The following is a 15931-nucleotide window of genomic DNA, read 5'->3' on the forward strand; positions in this document are numbered from 1 at the left end:
TTGTAGATAAATGTATAATCCAATACACTCACAACCAGAGCCGTCCAGTCGTGAAGAGGCCAACGTCCAGAGTGATGTGCAAGGAATTTTCAGGACTGAAAGGCTGCATTCGAGAACAACAAAGAAGATCTCTCGTGCTTGCAAGCACGAGAGAGGAGGAAAGTATAAGGGATGAGGCCACTCTCTCGTGCTTGCAAGCACGAAAGAGGAGGAAAGTATAAGGGATGAGGCAAAGTAATGATTAATATATAACAGCGGCCATGGACAGGCTGACAACTTCCAGTCTGCTAACTTTCTGCTGCGGGAGCGGCGCTGTGGTGAACGGGCGGGGCAGGACGGCGGCTGCGCAGGATTCGTAGCCCCTGCGCTTCGTCTGCCTCCGGGGCTCCGCACTGCTAGCACGCCATGGGCTGAGCGCCCCTCAGTGCTGGCTCGTCCCCGCGCTGCTGTTTTTTTTTTTTTTTTTTATGGCGTTGTCTGGCTGTTTACCTGTCTCCTCACCCTTCACGGCAGAAGGGCGCTGTCAGTGCCTGGCCGGACCAAGGCTCCCCTCAGACATTGCGCCACACTGAGGCATCTCTGGGGCGGCCTGTTTGTTTTGCCACGTTCACACTGGAATGTCAGAATGAGCCCAGGGCACTGTGGGAAGCATTGCGGCTTTCAAAAAAGAGGCCAGTTTCCTACTTCGTGACAGAGTATGAGGTCACAGGCGAGTACTTACTTTGACGGGGGAAGAAACGCACACACGCCACAGCAGCACGCACGTTTTATCAATAAGCGAGACATGCCAAGCGCTCTGGCTTAAGCTTTAGACATTTCACTCTATGGCATATGGCAAGACTTATCTCCTGTGTTGGGGGCGGGGGAAGGCTAGGGACGGGTTGGTGGTATTCAGTAAGTCACCAGGGCCACGCCCACGCACCAGAACACGTGATAAAACCAGCTGTGGCCTCTGGGTCTCATGACATGTAAGTGACATCAAAGGTTAACTGCCGTAAAGCATGCCGAAAAGCATCTTTATACACCAAGGAGCAATGCATTTGGGTGGGTGGCATGTTTCCCCAGATCTCATCAAACCAGAGGGGGACTTAGCACTTATCATCCTGACAAAATGTAGGTTGCTTAATAGCTATAGAACACGGGACGTGTGGCAAGACATTCTGTTGGTTTATAAGGAACATCAAAGGCACATGGAATGGGACTGACATCTCTTCCTACAAATGCATTGTTTCCAGATCTACAAATGTTGTCCCTCGTTTTGAATGGCCAGGTAATTCTAGCAGGGATGGCAAATAGATTGTCCTCTTAATAGGGTTTGCGGGACTCAATATATAATGGACATATTACACCTGCCAAACTCTAAATAGTACATAAGCATCAGTGACATATTGCACTAGTGCTTTGTGAAGAGGGCGTTCGAGGCACGAAAGTGACACAATGAATTATGGCATTTCTGACTCTTCTGTCTACCAGTGTTGATAGGGAGGTCCTGGAAGTGCACCTTAGCACGGCGAGGGGTAGTGATTTGTTATGAAAAGGCCACCACCGTGGTGGAACAGACTACTCTGCTTTTGGACCATCTGCTGGCTCTGCTGATTAGTGCCACGCCTTTGAAATGATCCGGTCTTCCCTGAAATCTGAAATAAAATATATGGGATCAGGAGACTATTGATGCCTATGAAGTCCACAGTATGAACAATGGTTTAACGTACAGCAGTGAGTGAAAATGAGCGCACATAAAGACTGGTGGTGAGCATACATAATAACCTTTCTCACGTAAGAGACAGTGGCCGGATTTGATGCTAAAATGTGAGATAATGTGCAACATAATAGACGCACTTTGTTAACCTTTCCGTAAAACACCCCACTTCTCCGATGTTTTTGACCAAACGGAGCTCTAAAAAGATGAGTGGCATAGCTCATTGTAAAAAGAATTAAGGGAAAAGGGCTAGCACCTATTGATTTATGTTAAATTGGTAAGCCCCCTTGGAATGTGTGACTCTTTCCTTAAGTCTCGAGGCATTTTCCGAAAAAAAGTTTGCTACTCACAGGTTCTCTAACATTGTGAGATTTAACATCCATCTCTAAATTTTAGGTAGACAGACTTTTAAAATATTAAAATCTTATTTCATTTTGCCATTATATTGCAGTTTCAGACAAACAATTTCTCGATAAAACCAATCTAAGTGCTGATAGTGGCAGATAGTTACATTTGGTGGCAGATAGTTACATTTCTAATAGTTTAAGAATACCTGGCTTGCACGTGTTATAACTGTAACACACCTTACTTAACCTGGAAATGACTGCAGCCATTGACACAATACTCCATTAAATGTACAGTTATATGCACAGATTGGTTTTATGTGGCAATTCTAAGCGGATGGTGCTGTTTCATACATTTTGCAGTGCTACGGTCTTTGAATGTGCAATAACCTCTACTATCCTTGTCCGTTGACAGACTGTGGGTAACTCCTCTGTGATTTTTTAGCACTCACTGCGTACCAGGCTCTACTGTGTATAAAGTGTGTGTCTCTCTGACTGTTATGCAGTGTTTAATTTGAGCCAGTGGTTTCCGGTACGGAAAGAGCAATTTAATGTCAACACTGGAACTTATGAGAGTCTGCCACATGGTGGCGCTGTTTGTCTAATTTAGAGACCTGCTGTCACCTCAGTACTGAAAATAGCATGCACGGGGGCTTAATGTATTTAAGACCGTGGCAAAGGAACAGGAAGCGCAAGTGCCTATATTAATAGCTCTACGAATATATTTTACTAATATTACCAATATTCTCTTCCCATCCCTTACAATCTAATTCATGACCATTCATTCTAAAAGTGCAGTTGAATGAGAAATTCTTGCCTTTTACATTATGCCGTTGTAGTGTTTGTTTCAGTAGAGAATAGAATGGCATAACATAACCAAGCATAGGATAGCAAAACAAAACATAGCATAGCATGACAAAACTTAGCATAACAAAACAAAATACATAGCATAACAAAACATAGCACAACACAACATAACATAGCATAGCAAAACAAAACATATAATAGCATAGCTAAACATAGCAAACCAAACACAACAAAACATAGCATAGCATAGCAAAACAAAGCATAGCATAATAAAACACAATAAAACATAGCATAGCATAACAAAGCATAGCATAGCAAAACAAAACACAGCATAGCATAACAAATCAAAGCATAGGATAGCAAAACATAGCATAGCATAAGCATCACTCCGGAACCACCACAGCATCACTCAGGGGCACCACAACATCACTATGCGCTACTACAGCATCACTGAACGCCACAGCATCACTCGTTCGCCATCACATCACTCAGCGCCACCACAGCATCAATCTGTGCAACCATTCAACAACACCTGGTTCAAATATGTTCTCTCAATGTTTCAAGCTTTATTACAAATGTAACAAAAAATGTTAATATTTCACTTCTGTTCTTGGATTTTCGTCACAATAAAATACACTGAACATAATCTTCACAAAAGTTGTTTACAAAACTTTAAGCTATTGCCATTATAAATTACAATAACTTTTAAGTATTAATTATTGAAAAAAATTAAAAGCCATTGTTATTTGTAATATCAATACATGTAAGTCACGTAAATACAACACATATTGCATTACAAATGCTATAGGTGTCACATTTGCGAAAGTTGAAACTATTGGCATTGTAAATGACAAAGCTATTAATTTAGCTATTTTCAAAACCAACACATAAATAAAAAAAATTGTCATTTACAATACCAATAGCTCAAAACTTTCCTAATGCGAGACATATTGCATTGCAAATGCTTGTTATAATATTGTTAGACTCTTCCCTCCTTAGGAACATAAGACACAACGCTGTCAAAACTATAGCATACTTTCCTCTTCTCAATGTCTGCAATATCGTCTCTGCTGGCTCCTCCCACCCACATCTGTCTCTGCATACCTCTCATGTTTCCCCATCCTTTCTCGCTCTGTACTGACCTTTATAAACCAGTATGTGATGTCTCGTCCAAGGGTTTTGGAGAGTAGGGCAATAACAAGGTTTGGTTTAAGAAAAAAGGTTCGGAGCAGAAAGCAAGAATATTAAATCACAGTGACAGATCCAATTGCAGTTTAAACAGCATGTAGGCTGAGAGCCCAATTTGAAACAAGAACTTAATGTGTTCACTTAGCAGGTTGCCAGGCCCTACAAATCGGCAGATCCATGGCCACCATCCTTGAACTATTGGAGCACTGGTCTCTGAAGTGACAACGTGGGGCCAAAAGTAGAAGCGGATGGATTCGCAGCACTGCAAAAAAAGCCTTGACGGGGTTGAGAGATGAGCAGAGACCTGATGCAAAGCTGTAATAGACTCTTAGTCCTTGCATTCCTTGGATCACATTCTGCTGCCCTGACATTTATGACTTTATTGTGGTGGGATTTAGTGTTTTCGGCCCCATCTGTGCACAGCTATTGACACCTTAGACTATTCCTTGGGATGCTGTTGTGGTCTGTAAGCATTCTGTAAAGCTCAGAAGTCTACTGGCTTATGGTGGGTCCATCAGGGGCCCTTTTACTGGAGCACTGACTCCTATGCATTTGCATCTGCAGCAAACACACGTCCCATACAGCTCGGTAGTCAAAAGTGAACCAACACATCTGCGGGAGATAGGGTTTGGGTACGAGCAACACAAACTGAAGTGGGTATCTCCTGGTCCATGGATGGTGGGTGATTCTGCACAGCAGCATGCGCAGTAGCTCTATCTGGGAGCAGCTGCTTTGTAGCTGCAATCTAATAGAGACTTCTAGACGCAGATTCCTTAATATTTGAATTCTCCCCACATGTATGACTGGATCCGGGACTTTTCAGCAGCACCTCTGCGTGTCTGCTGATGTCATCGCACGGCTCCATAATGACATAGTCTCTAAATGTAGCTTCAACAGTGCCTATGCTTTCGGGTTTTAAGACGTGCAAGACCTGTGCTCGACAGATGTCTGCATATGGTACCTAGGAGAGCACCACGATCCAACAAGTGCAACGCCTCTAAACGGTTGAAGTCTAAGGCCTTGAGGGGGAGGCGAATGAAGCTGTTGATGGCATGGCTCTCCTGGTCGGAGTCCAGGTGACGTCTGTCTCTTTCCCACTCTGAGGTTCCTGCCCGGGGCCGTTCCTGTGAGCGTCGCTCACTTAAGTTGAAAAACCCCGTCATAAGGGATCAAAGTTGCAGCGGCCTTCAGCCTAACTGCATTGCTGAGTGGCCTCTGCTGGTTCTTCCCATTCCTTAATGGAGAACGTCGTACAAGGGTCGACCCCGTGCCTCACTCCTTATCCTGGAGCCGGGGCCACTATGACCCAGATGCAGACATATTATCATGCTCTGCATGCCTTTTTTTGGCTCCATGCCTCCCCCTGAAGTGACTTTGGGCCCAAGAAGGTAAGGGGTACTCCGTCTGGAAACAGTCTGGTAGGTTCAACCTCTGCGCAGGTCAAAGACCTCGACTCTGTGCCTCAGGTCATTGCGGCGTTGGTGCCTAGCCCGGCACGGCTTCTAGTTGTAATGCCGGCTGCGTCTGATAAAGTTGTACAGGAGGCGGATACGACGCTGCCCTGACATCGGTAAGTGCTGGATGCGCCATTCATGGGGCATGACGATACGACGACGCCCGACATTGATTGGCGCTGGAGACACAGCTTATAGCCACTGCAGGTCCCGTGTCTTCTCCTTTGCTTTCCTAGGTCTGAGTTGGCTCTGTTGCTGTTTTCCAGCATTTCAATATGGCTCAGGTAACGCCAGTGACGTCGACCGCTTGGTTGGTCTTGTTCAGCCTTTTGTGGAAGGTTCTTGGCCTGCATTGGGTGCGGATGGTAGTCTACAACCCTCTTCTAATTCTGATCTGCTTTCTCCGCCATGAATGCTGATGGATGCTAGTGCAGCTTTTGCTGAAGTTGTAAAGGGACCTGCTGATGTCTTGAAATTGCAGCTTCCTTCGGTGACTTCGTCATCTGATCTCTTGTTGGATCTGCTTCATCAGGGTGTGACAGGTGTTTGAACCCTTACTGCCATATGGAGAATCTCTATGATATTCTTCTGGGAATTTGGGCGAGGCCAGTAACCCGAGTCTCTGTTGAATGTGCCATTTCCCATGACTCTGCCCTGGATGACCCTGTATGACTTTCTCAATACCCTACTGCTGAGGTGTTTGTTGTGCAAGCCGCTACAACTTTGCCGAATCCAGATGTTACTACTTTACTTTCACAGCAAATGTGGTAGTGTGCACACCTAGTTAACCAAATAATTTATCTAAGCTCGAAGGCTTAAAGTATTTACGTGCAACCCCGGAGCGCGCTCTGCCCATGCGCGCAACAAGGAATTAGAAAATTTGTCGGAACCTCACTTGATCCCAAACCAGGATGCACAGCGTAGGGGTGAATTTTTTTCCACAAGCAAAAGTTCCAAGTGTTTTCATTAGTATTCCATACTTATTTTAACCATTTTAATCGGTTGTGGTCATCCAGCGGTTCACCAACAACAGATACTCCACTACCATATATTCACCTGGGCCCATAAACTCCCACGTGGTAAAAAAAAAACGCTGGTCGGTTAAGTTTGTAATTTCCACAGTGTTCAAGATTAGTTATTTAATACTCCTAACTAAGCTTTTCACTGATCAAAAAGTTCATTCCTCTGGTCAATGGACCATTAGTTGAACTAGTTGATGGTGTAAAATAACCTAAACTAACTTTTTATTCAATGTAAATAACCACAGACTCGAAAGTTTTAAATCTTTATCAAAATTAATGCATGTGAACCATTCCAAAATACAGTGCAGTCACCTTCATTCATAGGAGAGAAAATTGAATTCATAAACACCAAGCATATACTTCGGACTCCTACAGTAATCGATGCTCAGAAAGGGAGAGGACAGAGAGAAAAGGACATCAACAAATAACATGAAAATATAGTTACCAAGGATGGTGTGAAAGACAAATCCCCTGGCCAAAGGGCTGTTAAGGGTCCCCCGGGATAGGGCAGGAGACAAAGACTCCAGAACAGCATTTAGGACAGGACAGGAGGACAGTATAGATGACCTTTCTAGAATACTGACTATTGCGCCGCACCCCTCTGGCACTCTCTTCCTCCTCGAGATTCTTCCGATCTTACCCAATTAAATTAGGATAGAAGGTTCTGCTTCAGGTTCTGCATTTGGGTCACAGCAGCTCTCCTCAGCATTCAGCAAGGCTCCATCATCATCATCATCATCATCTGACTGACTAACTAACTACGGCTATCTTAATTATACCTTTCATTCGGAATATTCCACCCACTAAAGTTTCAATATCGAAAAAATACGAAATCTGATTGCACAGGCAAGGGAGGAAGCTCCATCACACCATGCTTACATGGTACTAAAATCAGTTCAGCCATTGTTCGCAAACTCATCCCCTTAATTTGTATTCATAAATGTAGTTCTCATACATCTTTTAGTTCACTTTGAAGCAATTAAATAACATTCTGAATACGAGTCTTCATCGTTGAACTCTTCACCATCCATTCCCATGGTGTAACCTCCGTTCTTGGCTCTCTTTCAATAACACAGTCATGGCCATCATGGCTTCACTCAGTGTGCATGCGCGAACTTCGCATCACTCATCTTAATGCAGTTATACGAGAGAGAGGCCCAAATACGCATTAGTGATAGTCAGAAAGACAGATATTAATTTCAGAAATAAAGTGGTGGCACTGTATACCACCCACCTCTACTCTATTCCCCTTTACTTTTTAATACTTTTCCCGCATTATCATTAGTAAAATAGCTTGTTTTCGTTTCAAGTAACCAGATGATATGCACGCGAGTCTTCAAGACCCCACTTTAGTGTCTTCCACTCATGCACCTGAATTTCCCTCCAAGCATTAATACGTCATATTACGTAGATATAGTTGACGCATTCCCACAACAGTTCCACATATGCAAGCTTCACTAACCTGCGTGTTCATGTGGTGTGTATTAGTTTTTCACGACATTGTTAATAACTTTGTTAGTAAGTTAAACAAGTGGATTGCATCTGAGCAAGTCTTTTACGCAAACCTTGCTTCACCAGTGGTATAAGCATTATTATACTCCAAACTTTTTCCTTTTGTTTAACATGTGCCTATCCAGGCTTTCATTTAAACAATTGGAGATTCACCATTCCTCATATCGCAACGTGGCCTTTCTTAACCCAATGCATGTTGGGCATCCATTGCCCTTCCTCAGGAGTTACTGTAATAAAATAAAACGCATATAAATGCCAGTACTTGTAACAGACTCTATTGTGCTGTTTTTTCAATATAATGCATAGCTCCTAGATATTGTTGAACCTCCGCTTACATGCATCCCATGAGTCCAACAAAATCGTGTGTAAACGTGCACAATCTCCGAAATCTCAAAAGTGATGTGACATAAAATAAAATCAATGAATGTAAACATGTTCTCTCATATCATACAACATACCCTATGCTACCAACCAAAAGCACAATAAAAAAACAACCCTCACATACCACCGGGCCCACAGGAATTATACCCTAACACAAAATATTAACTTAATCTGCCTGTTACCTTGGCCTGAACATACGCCAACTCTTCCCTTCCCCCGCAGCAAAAGTGCCATTTAACATAAACTGCTTAATTGACATTATGACATACAGTTCGCACAACAAACATCAAACACTTCAGTGATGCTAATTGTTAAATGTCTCTATTTTCATGATAAGATGATAGAATTCACTAGGCGCGCCAACATAAAGGGTCTATTGATGTCTTCAGCACGTGAGATTGTGACGGAAGAGTGAACCTCCAGTGTTATTTAACGCAGTAAATCTGCTTGAACATTGTTCTTTAACATCATGACTTTGGTGCACACATGCCAGAGGACTGAGAAGGTAAACAACACAGCAAATGTGGTAGCATGCACACCTGGTTAACCAAATATTTTAACTAAGCTCAAAGGCTTAAAGAATTTGCGTGCAACCCCGGAGCGGTCTCCGCCCTTGCGCGCAACAAGTAATTGGAAAATGTCGGAACCTCACTGGATCCCAAACCAGGATGCACAACACGGGGTGAAAAAAAAATTCACGAGTAATAAAGTTCCAAGAGTTTTTTTTTAATTAGTATTCTATATTTATTACATCCATTTTACTCAGTAGTGGTACAAGCACCATTAGACTCCAAATGTTTCCTTTTGTTTTACATGTGCCTATCCAGGCTTTCATTCAAACAATTGGGGATTCACCATTCCTCATATCGCAACATGGCATTTCTCAACCCAATGCATTTCGGGCATCCATTGACCTTCCTCAGGGGTTACTATAATAAAAATAAAACGCATAGTGTAGTGTGAGAGGGTGTGAGTGGTAGGTTCAGAAGTGGATGGTGAGTGAATGGTAAAAAATACTTGGCAAGTGAAGACTACAAGGATTTTTAATAAACCCCCCCTGCTTGTATTGTTAAAAACAGTGAGGTGGAATTTTAATGTATTAATGTACAAAACCTCCTGCGTGTGTCTGTGTCAACATGTTTCAAAGCGTGATGCTTCTTCTTCAGAACGGGTACACAGATCCCTACCCTATTCAAAAAGAACAGTATAATACCTTCAAAAACATAGGGAATACTAATGTAAAGTGTGCCTATTATGGTCAATTTACATGGCGACAAAGTAATTCTTTGATGTCCACTTGCTATCCAGAAGTCCAAGGCCTTCTGAGCCTTCACATAAACGTAGGGGACCCTGTGCTAATTAACACTATATGTGGGGATAATACCTCACTCTATCGTCCTCTCCGCGGCTCCATTGTTTAACCTCCACCTCACTGTTTTTAACATTACCAGCAGGGATGTTTATTACAAATCCTCATAGTCTTCACTTGCCAGGTATTTTTTAACATTCACTCACCGTACTCCGTAGAGGAATGCAAAGACCCCTATGATGAAGCATGACACCAAGGGCCCTTTTGGTGTGTGAAGGGTATTTAAAGAACACCATGTGCTTCCCACCAATGTAGGAAACACATCCCATCCAAGACCATATTTCGTGTTTCACCTATTCCTTATGGGTGGATTCCAAAGGAACAAGATATTGTCCTTAAAAGGGATTTAATTTTACTCAGCAGGTCTCCGGTTGGACATTTTTGGAATTGCTCACAAAGGTCACTTGGGAGAAACTTGACACTAAGAAATTAATCGGAGAAATGTATTGGTGGCCTGATATGGATGTCATGAAAAGCAATTTTGAGAAGAATTACATTAATTGTGATTACTCAGATTAATGCTTAAAGAGCTGTAGCTCGCTACTTGTTCCTATAGTTTCCGAAGGTCCATGACCGCATCTCTCGATGGATTTTTATTTTTATGTGTACATCACTTTGGGTTCTAATTGTAAATATATTTTAATTCCAGTTGACTATTTTTACATTTTAATAGAGTAAGTTCATCAAAGAAACTAATACGGAAGAGATTTTAGCTTTTTTGAAGAAAAGTTTTTACAGAGTATAATGGGGTTTAATTGACTTAAATTAAGATCGCTGATTTTCTTCAAAGCTGAGGTACAGTCCTAAAAGTCACACCTCTGTGTTTACCTCATATAAATGACCTTGCTGAGAGACTCAGCTGTGTTTGTTGAAGGAATTCAAATGGCAATTGCTAAGTGTATGTCTGTTAAAAGTAAAAAAAAAAAAGAGGGAAATAGTGGGCATATCATCGTGCCCATCACTGAACAGGGCTTTCACCTTCTGAAATATTGAAGTAACATTACACAGTCTTGATTTATCGTTAACGCCATTGATCAAATTGGATTGATCCCAAGATGTATGAAAAAGATAAGATTATTGTATATGGTAAACAAATGAAAAGTAAATTAATGCACTAGTCTAAAAAATTATTAAGAATTATAATCTTGTGGTTGGGTTAAAATAAAAAAGCCATGTTTCCAATGTGTTATCAAAGTGCTCCTTTATTCGCATAGTGATTTGCATATGGAAATCCTCTGTTATGTTGGAAATTGATTGACCGTTAACATAGTTGTGAATGTCAATGAGTAAGAACAAGTGTTGACATTGATTCCATGGGTGTTCATGATATGGATGTAGATATCGATCTCAGCTTGACAGAGTATACAAATGGAAGAAACCAGTGTTTTTGGATATTTGACCCGGTTTTTCTCTAGATGTAAGATTCTCCTCTGAAACTGTGGATATTAGAGTAGTTAGTGGCAGATAAACTCAAGACAGAAAATAAAGAAAATTATGCAACCCAACATAATGTATTAAAACATGTCCAATATCCTCTTGCTGGACCCATTTTGTTGTCCCTCTATTTTCACTTAAAAAATCATTTGGTGATATCAAGCTCTGCATATTATCAGGTAGTTGAGTATTAAAGATTTTGAGACTTTAGACTATGGCAAATGGAATACTTTGTCTCAAACTTGGTAGAATACAATATACTCTGCATTGGAACACACCATCACTCCCCCCCAATTCTTTGTCCGTCCGACTCCTGCTCAACCTAGCTCCCTGCTCGATCTCCCAATTGCCCCTGCTTCTGACCGGAGAAATATACTCAACTCCTGGTCACTTCTTGACATGACCATGCTCAAATTACTACTTAATAAGATTCACTCTGTATCCCCGCTCGATACCCTACCAATCTCTGTACTACAACAGCTTGAACAGCCAGGCCTTCAACGTATTCTGGAACTTCTTAATGCAACCCTTATAGAGTCTTCCGTCCCTGCTGACTGGAAGCATGCAATGGTGGTTCCACTATTAAAAAAAGCTAACACAGACCTGGCACTTGCCTCCAACTACCAACCTATTTCCTTGCTTCCCGCCCTCTATAAGGTTTTAGAGAGGCATATCAACATCCAGTTATCTCAATTAGTCAAAACTAATGAGCTTCTCCATATCTCCCAATCTGACTAGGGCCTGCTATTCGACTGAGACGACACTCTTAGACGTTACTGAAATGCTTCGCAGGAATATAGATGCGGGCGATACGGTGGTCCTGGTATTATTGGACTTGAGTGCGGCCTTTGATACGGTCTCTAATGCCGTACTAATGCAATCCTTCCAATCCATAGGAGTAACGGGTGCTGCTCTAAATTGTCTGACTTCATTTCTTATGAATCGTACCTTTCAGGTTTTCATCTACTGCCAATTCTGAGGTCCACTCATCACCCTATGGGGTCCCACAGGGTTCAATCCTTAGCCCTTTGTTATTTAACATTTATGTTAGACTCCTAGCTGCTATTGTAGAGGAATCTGGGTTGTCGATTTTTTTCTTATGCCGACGACACCCAGATTATTTTCTCTGTCAGCAGGGAAGACCTTAGAGCCCTCGGCTCTTTGGATAGGGCTAAATAAAGTGGCGTCTTGGATGCACGCCAATCTTGAAAAATTGAATGGTGAAAAAACTGAGGTTCTGGTCCTTGGCAAGGAGAGAGGCCTCTGGGGCCCCCAACATTAGACAACAGAAATGGGCCCTCTTCCTCAGCCCTCCTCGCAGGTCCGCAACCTTGGTTTTATCATTGATGAATCTCTATCCATGCACCAACAGGTTACCAAGGTTGCGGCTACCTGCTTTAGCATCTTGAGATGGTTGAGGAAGATTGTATGGATGCTTCCTGCCCCGACCCAGAGAACTGTAGTCCAGGCCCTTGTCACTTCAAGGCTGGACTACGGTAACATCCTTTATCTGGGAGTTTTCATGCGCAAGTTGCAGCGTGTGCAAAACTCGGCCGCAAGATTATTGTGCCAGGACTCCAGATTCTCCTCGGCCTCCAGTTTGCTGAATAAGCTACATTGGCTCTGTCGAAAAACGCACTAGGTTTAAGGCTCTAACCTATATGTTCCGTATTAAGCACAACAAACATCTTGCCTCCCCCTATGTACCGCCCGCACTCTTCGGTCTGCCACACAAGCTAAATTCCAGGTCCCCAAGATCAGACTTTCCCATATGGGCGGTCGGTCTTTTTCATATCTGGGCCCTGTATTGTGGAATGCTCTTCCTCTTTCTCTTCGCATGCAATCTGACCTTCTCCTGTTCCGAAAGTCACTTAAGACCTGGCTATGTGGCTAGTAGACTGTTTTTTACTCTGATGCTCCTTGATAGCGCCGGGAAACCCTTGTTGGGTAGCTGTTTGCGCTCATATAAATTTAAATAAATAAAATAAATAAATAATACATTGTCAACCAAAGTCATAGTTCCCCCACTTTTTTGTAGGGGAAACAACTATACTTATGCTGGCAAAAACGTTTGACTGACTCTTTGACTGACAGGCTGTTTGTTAGTGGACGTCAGACCATCTTCTCTTTTGAGAACATTAGTTCAGATGGAATTTTTCTTATTTGGGACTTCCAAGGAAAGCCTGGTGGTCCGGAACAGGAAATGAGATTAATGACCCCTACACAGTGGGTGAAAAAATCTTCTAAGGCATGATGGCCACTTTTTTTGTTTCTCAACAACAAACTCTTGCGTTTGGAGTCAGATTTTGATAAAATACTTTGCTATGTAAGCACACTGAACATCTCTCCCAAACAGCAAAGCTTAAGTTCCTAGTCATGTGCAGGCAGAAAATGTAAATGGGGCCTGGTTGTAGATCCATGGCATGGACAGAGGATCACATCCTTCTGCTGGCGTTACTGAATCAAGTACAGCCCACCTAACTCAAAAAAGCCTCTTAAGTCTGCCCTTTGTTGAGTTTAGATTGCTGATTTGTAAATTACAGTCGGAACTCCCTCTTGTGATTCTGAAGGTTACCCTTCTGATATAAAAGTATTTGTGCGAGTTGTTTTTCCCTTTTCTCATATTAAGTTTATTATAAATTGAGCTTATGCTAACCTATACTGTTTACACTGTCCTCCATATTGCATCAATGTCATGGTATATCACATGATAAATACTACTAGTTACTCATTCTAAATAAATCATTTCAAGTTTTACGCTAAAACACTCGGCATTCTTAGAGACATTTCCTGCACAGTACCTAACCAAGGATGACCCAACTGTTTCAAGCTTTTGACGTACAATGTATCAACTAGCATGCCTGAATAAACTGAGAATTACTAAAATCCAATGTTATACTACCATGAGAAAATCTCCCCAATGTATTCTGTAGCAACTTGTTTCTTCTTGCTCGTCTTTGTGCATATCCTGAAAACCATGTACTTAAAAAGTATGAAACTCTTTGTCTAAATCCCTATAAAAGGACGTGTAATTTTCTGTACCCTTGAATCCCGTATTCCCACTTTTAGAAGGCTAATCTATGCTGGACTTCAGATAGAACTGTACTTTGTACTTATGACTTCGCTGCTAAAATTACTGATGGCGTATTTAATGTATATGGCATATTAATATGTCCGGGATGCCCGTCACCCCCTCCCAACACAATCCCCAAGGATGGGAAGTCGGACACAGGCTTGAACTTTTGGAAGGCGGGAGGGAGTCACCCTCCCGGCCGTATTTATTAAAATATTAAACAAAATTTAAAACATTAAATAAAAGTTTCATAATCATGTACAATTTTACATTTATTACATTTCGATGAAGACATGTTCTTTGGCTAACCTTAACAGATCTCTAATACAAAGGTTTCCTAGCCGAGTCTAATATCCTGCAAATGCAACCATTCTAAATTAAAATTGTACATCCTAGCATTAAGGGCCAACGGCAAGGTCTTAACCGGTGTCAGATCTCTACTACCAAAACTCTCGCCCTCACGGTGTGAGTGGCGCATGCGCAGAGGACTCTACCCTCGTTGCCAACTGTAACTTCCCTTGTCGTGGTGGGGGCCCCCTTTCCACTCGACGCCATCTTAAAGGTCGTCCGAGTTCCCGTGTGAGGTATCTGTAGGAAGGACAGCGTGGACTCCTCCCCCCCCCCCCCATCCCCACACTCTCTATCCGCCGTCGCGGATATCCGGCCCCCGGGAAATTAGTAGGAGGGGCATATAGCCGCCTCCCCCCTGGGAGGGGCCTATGGCCGTCTCCCCTTAGGCGACCCATCCATTCTGGGTGGCGCCCCCCTCTAGGGACCTTGAAATTACTGCTCACCGATCATGACCTTACCGCCACAGGCCGGATAGTTGACAGACTATCCGGACCCCCCTACTCCTCCTAAAGGTCATGCTTCCTCAAACCCCTTAGCCATGCTATGAAGTCACCTATGAGTAAATCATTTCCCTCCCTGGACAAGTGGACCCCATCATTCAGGTACATGAGATCACCCCGAATACACCCGTGAGGAATGCTATGCAACTGCGAAGAGCGAAACAATTTACCAATTTTATTGTTAACCCTTTTCACCGAATGGTTCAGTGCTGACACCGAAAGGCCCCCCCCCCCGCCATACCTTCCTGGGGATCATGTGGGACCAGGCAATCGTGCACCCTGGGACTCTTCTAGCCAACCAGCTAACAGCAGACAAAATTTGTTCAAACAACACTCGTCTCCCCAGTGTCACCAAGTCATTGCCCCCCAGGTGTACTATGACTACAGATGGCGGTGACCTTTGCCGCCCTAAGAGACCCTCAAAAAATGATTCGAATTGGTCAAAACAGAGCCCGCCCTTCCCATGGAAGGCTACTCTGTACCCGTATTCCCCAGCTGCGTGAGTCGCATCACCTGCTTTGAATACGTCCCCGGCGCGCCTCACATATGAGTGGCCCACGACCCATACCACTCTTTCTCCAGACGACGGTCCTTGACCGCTGGTCTCCTGGTGCTGGGTCGACTGCAAATTCCGCCCCGCGTGACAGGCTCGCGAAACTGTAAATGAAACAAAAGACAAGAAGCGTGAGTGCATGTCACTTGATCTTTACAACATGTGCAATCGCACATACCTTCTGAAGCAATTCGAGGACCATCGTCCCAATTGTTTCACTTCTTCCGCACTCTGACCCCTGGCT

The 15931-nt window shown here is 43.0% G+C and overlaps 1 protein-coding gene across 1 annotated transcript in view; it reads left to right on the forward strand.

The window, feature by feature from the left end:
• MED30 (mediator complex subunit 30) overlaps nucleotides 1–15931 on the forward strand; it is a 50565-nt gene that overhangs the window by 22236 nt on the left and 12398 nt on the right. The gene's annotated exons all lie outside the window — the stretch shown is intronic.

Source organism: Lissotriton vulgaris, chromosome 4_1, assembly GCF_964263255.1.
Source record: "Lissotriton vulgaris chromosome 4_1, aLisVul1.2, whole genome shotgun sequence".
In the NCBI taxonomy this organism is placed as follows: Eukaryota; Metazoa; Chordata; class Amphibia; order Caudata; family Salamandridae; genus Lissotriton; species Lissotriton vulgaris.